Genomic DNA, 5,324 nt, shown 5'->3' with positions numbered 1-5,324 from the left:
TTATCCTAATTTTAACAAACTAGTATTCTGTGCTCAACTATGTCAGAGGAAAATGACTGTTAAAAAAAAAAAAAAAACATTCAGGCATTACTTAAGTGATAGTAAGCTTGATGTGACTTCTTTCCCAGAGGTGTATGTATTTTAACAAGGAGTGCACAGCATCAGGTGTGCCTTAACCTATAGAATAAGTTCAACTGTGGAGACAGCATTCTGTGCAGCTTCAGAGTGGAACATTTTCCAGCATCCATCAAAGCTGTCCTGTGAGAAACGGCTAACGCCATCAATATACTTAGACCTCAGTTTCCTCCTGTCATTTAGTAATATAATACTGATCTCATTGGATTATTGTGGGGGATGATCAAGTTGGTTAATAATAGTTATAACCCTCTCAGAAAGCAATACAGTACTACATGCAAGTGAGAGGTTCCTAATGAGTTTTATGCTTTGTCCTTTACACAGGTAACGTACTTGGTCTCACTCCACGAAGTCAAAAGAGACTGGGAACCACCTAGGTAGTGAATTTATCTTTCAGCTAGACAGGAGTATAACTTCTACCGATACTACTTTCTGGGTTCAACTCCAGATTAATGATCCTATCTCTAGTTTCTCAACTACCCACAAAAACACAGCCCGTGTTTCTTGGGTGGGATGAAGAGAAATCACCTTTAACACTGGCAGCAGATATCTTCTGGTACCTACTAATAAGGCTGCCATACCAACAATGATGAACCAAGGCAGTGTGTGGACCAACTCAAGGGCAACAAGATGCTCTTAGTCCTGAGATAAGTAACTGAACCAAGGATGTGATCCACGAAGAAAGGTAATACTTGCTACTGTTTCGCTTTGAACAAGAGCTCCATTCCCAACCATAACAAATCTTTATATTTTTATCCAAAATGGATCTTCACAGATTCAATTGCTGCTGTCTTTTAACCAATACATTAGGGCATAGTCTATACCTTCTTTTGCTACTTTTCATTCCTAGAGTCCTTAGCATATCAGAAGTCTACTTGATTATCTATGAAAGTAGTAAGTTCTAGGTCTTTGGGGACATGAAATTATGGAAAATGAAGATCTCAAAATTCCTAATCAAAGTATCACAGAAGGGTGGATCTGAAGAATAACCTGGGACATTCTCTTTGTTTTACAGGGCGGGGAATTGAGTCTGGAGCTTAAAAGCCATATGCTGGAGTTATGAGGCAGATTTGAAATGCAGACTCAGGTCTAGTATACTGTGTATCCACGCTACCATATAGCATCCTTTCCCCTCTGCTGTGCATGACATTAGCGCTAATGGAACCACTCATCCTGCCATTGTTCCCTAGGAGTTAATGAAGGTCTCGCATTCTCACTAACCTTTTAAACTTCTACTTCTCCTACCACGGGTCTTCTCATAGTTCCTCCTCAGCTTCCAGGTCAGTGCTGGGAACAAACAGACCTGTCCTCAACACTTTTGCAATGACCAATGGAACGGATGAATACGTGGCTGCTCAAGTCCTTGTCATCAGCACTGCTGTGGTCTGTCAGCTGAGATGCCAATGTTCTCTGCCATAAAATACAGCCATCATGACTCTGGGGAAAATGGGGGTGTGGAGGACAGTTTCTGCAGCTAGCCAGCTCCACAGGCCACCTACAGCAGCAGTCCCCAACCTTTTTGGCACCAGGGACCAGTTCTGTGGAAGACAATTTTTCCACGGACTGGCAGTGGGGTGGGGGGATGGTTCAGGCAGTAATGTGAGCGATGGGGAGCAGAAGATGAAGCTTCGCTTGCTCACTCACTGCTCACCTCCTGCTGCGCTCACTCGTCCATGCTGCCCCTTGCCAACCATCTCCGTGGTGGAAGCTTGATGACAGATGCAGAGCACACAACCCTGGCTGGATGCCAAACATCTGGACTCAAAACCAAGCAACCACATTATTCCAATCAAAGAAAATCTAATCAACCAATATTTCCAATGCCTACTATGTGCATGCAGACAGCTGCGGTTAAAATGAACGATATTTAAGTCCCACTCAAACCCCAAATTCCACTGCTCTCTGTTCCAGATGGCTGATTCTGTATTAATCAAATATTCATGTTTTGAACCAAGCACCTGTTGGAATATGTCGATGTGCAGACAAAACCAAAAGTTATGAATTATTTCTCCACTCCTTTAATGGTACCCTTGTCAAGCTCCCTAGGTGGAGGCTGAGAAGAGTCTACCCCAAGCCTCCTACCATTTCTATGACTTCCATGCCTCTTGCTGTCTGCCGCTCCATCCAAATGCAGGGGAGGTAGGAGGGCCATGCTTTCTCCTCCAGCTCCAGGGAGAGAGAGTCAGGTGAGAACACCACCAGAGGCAATATCCTTCTGCAATCAGAGTTTGGTTGCCTCTAGGCTCACACACACTTAATGCCAAGAGGGGGCCCTGTGCATAATTTGGCATCTGTGGTGCTCCAATAACGAAGGATATAATATCCCTTTGTTTCTGGACATCCTAAAGTGACAGTGACATCTTGGTTGACAGTTATGATTCCGCATTCTTCTGTAAATCAGGTTATTTCTGAAAGAACTTAAAGCAGGTGAATGAACATTCAGTTGCTTCATATCTGGCATTTCTCCTATAAGGAATGCCAGGGCCTTTACCGATAGTACCACCAAGTATTGTGGTCATAAAATGAACAAAGTCTAAGGATTTGCTTTTAGCTTGTTTTAGGCCATTCACTGCTCTCATTCTTCAATAAGAAGAAACAGCCACCGAGGTGAAGGTGGGCGCACCTCTCCATATGTGATGGCGGTCTCTGATTTATCAAGGCTCCCTAGCTGTTGTCAAGCAGGCTCTGTACACACTTCAACTGGCATGATTGTGCCTGTCTTTCCTGTTTCCACAATGGCCTCTAAGCTCCTCCTAGGCTTTGTGGCTCCCTCCTCAAGAGTGTGAAATAGATGACCCTCTGGTCACTTCCGTTTTACACCTCCCCTGCCCATCAGAGAGGGTAGTTTCTGCAGCCAGTCTGCTCAGGGAGCCACTGGGCTTCCTCACTGTCCATGCTCAGTCAAGGGAAAGTACATTAAGAGCACTTTCCTCATAGGCCTGGACAAACTAGAAGAAAGTTTAAGATTTCCATATCTGGGGGTTACGCTGTTCTAGACAGTGTTTTGGATGATTTCAAAAAAGCCATCCAGCTGGGTAGATGCAGCTACAGACACAGAGTTTGGTGAGTGGAGCCTAGGCTCGATTTTGATCCTGCTGACTTGCCCCCTTGGTTTACAAAAATCCTGTAGTACTTTCTCATCCTTAAACCTAGGACCTAGATCAGGTTTCCAATGGCCTATCTCCTCTCTTCTGAGTGCCACTCTGATGTCCCTAGCTCTACAAAATCTCCTTGGCTCTATTCAAGAAGAAAACTCCCAAGACAGCTTCATCAAAAACAAAAGTTCCAACTCAAAAGTTTCAGCCCCTTTTATCCTCTCAACCCCACCCCCAGCCCAGTGATGACCTCACAGATGAGAAGGATGTTGGAAGAGGTGGGGAGGGTATCCATACCTCCTCTTGTCTCTTTCTACATCCTGCCATTTCTTTGTTTGCACTCTCAACCTTGTTCTACCTTTCTCATTTGACTATTTCACTAGCTCCCCACTAGCTTAACTTCTTTGTGACCAACTTGGCCCATGTGCCCCAGAATGGAAGAACAAAAATTCCAAAGCCACTGCTTATACCCTCCCCATGCCAACTCCCTCCGTGGAATTTTGTGACCCAAAGATGACCCTGGCCTACATACTGGAATTTTTTTTTTTTTAACCATAAAAGAACAATTTCTGCAAAGAATTTTGGAGTTGTCATTTTCATTTTAAAAATAAGATGATAAAACACACACACACACACACAAGCCATTATTTGTAAAATGCCTACAGATGATGAAGAGGAATGCATATCAATATATACACAGGCATACAGATGAGTGAGCGAGCACATGTGTGTGTATCTAACCCATGGGGGCCAGAATGAACCTCTCAGATGAAGAGAGTGGCTGAATACTAAGGAAAATGAGAGGAATCAAGAGTGCTTTCAAATTTCTTCTAGCTTTTCCTTCCACCTGTCCCTCCAAATTAAAAAAAAAAAAAGTTTTCTCAGAATTCCATTTAAACTTGGTACCTAAACGAGCTTCAAAAAGCAGTCACATGGATGGCAGAAACGCAGGGGTTACAAAGCAGGGGTCTCATTGTGGTATGAGAATGATTGCTAGCTAGAAAGGGGGATTTTCTAGTCCTCTTCTGGTATTGCTTAGCTAAATAAACTCTGACACCTCTGTGCCTCGATGCTTGATATCTTAGATTCTTTCCAGGGTTTACTAGTGTTCTGTGGTTATATTATTTAAAAATTATGTGTATATTTTCAATAATGATTACCATGTCCATGACGACCACCACTGCCACCACCATTGTCATCCTGACTTCTTTTCTTTCCAGACCAATCTGCAATTGCCTAGTTATACCTGTACCTTAGGAAGTGAACAAATAATTGATTTCCTCATTTTGCTAGTGACTTAACCTATATATCTGGGTAGTGACAAGTTCAAAATTCACGAGTACCAAAGAGCCCAGTGCAAGACTATCTCAAACGCTAATGATGGAAGACCCTTCTAATTGGGTTTCCAAAGCAACTGTCAAGGGGAATAATGGAAATTCCAAGAAAACTTGATCTTCAGAGAGCTTGGGCTCTGCTTATGATCATGAGTTTGGGCCAGGTTCAGACTTTTCAAATGCTATTCCAAATACTCCCTAACCCAATAATTTAGGGCTATTCAAATGCTAACTCAGTGTCCCTTCCTGTCACAATCAGCATTCATGCAACACTTTACACTGTAAACAACTTATGAAGTTGTACATGTCACTCCCCCACAACATGAAAAAATGAGACTCAGTTCCTCAACCCAAAGATATCTTGGACGAGGTCATCTTCTTGTTATTCTTTTTTTTTTTTTTTTTTTAAATATAGAATGCTTCAAGAATTTGCATGTCATCCTTGCGCAAAAGCCACACTAATCTTTTCTGTGTTGTTCCAATTTTACTACATGTGTTGCTGAAGCAAGCATGGGAAAGTCTTTTTGAGAGAGAGAATGATAAGTGGTAAAAATCACAGGTTTTGGAATCACACAGACCAGCAATAACTTTAAATATCTAGGTTAAGAGAAAGTAGCATCTGAGAATTACCCACATGTGTTCTTCGTAAGGATTATTCATTCCTTACCTCATCAGATACAGTTGTTGGCACAAAGCATGTACTCAATAAATATTTATTGAACTAAATTATCCATCCTCATATTGAACACATTTACTTTCA

The 5,324-nt window shown here is 42.3% G+C and overlaps 1 non-coding gene across 1 annotated transcript; it reads right to left on the bottom strand.

The window, feature by feature from the left end:
* Positions 1 to 4,969: 4,969 nt before the first annotated feature.
* On the bottom strand, positions 4,970 to 5,074 carry LOC112067115 (U6 spliceosomal RNA). Its single transcript, XR_002893088.1, has one exon. It is a non-coding gene; the product is annotated as a U6 spliceosomal RNA (small nuclear RNA).
* Between the last annotated feature and the right edge of the window lie 250 nt (positions 5,075 to 5,324).

This window comes from Physeter macrocephalus, chromosome 20, assembly GCF_002837175.3.
Source record: "Physeter macrocephalus isolate SW-GA chromosome 20, ASM283717v5, whole genome shotgun sequence".
Classification (NCBI taxonomy): domain Eukaryota; kingdom Metazoa; phylum Chordata; class Mammalia; order Artiodactyla; family Physeteridae; genus Physeter; species Physeter macrocephalus.
This window is presented reverse-complemented; position numbering and strand designations above follow the sequence as displayed.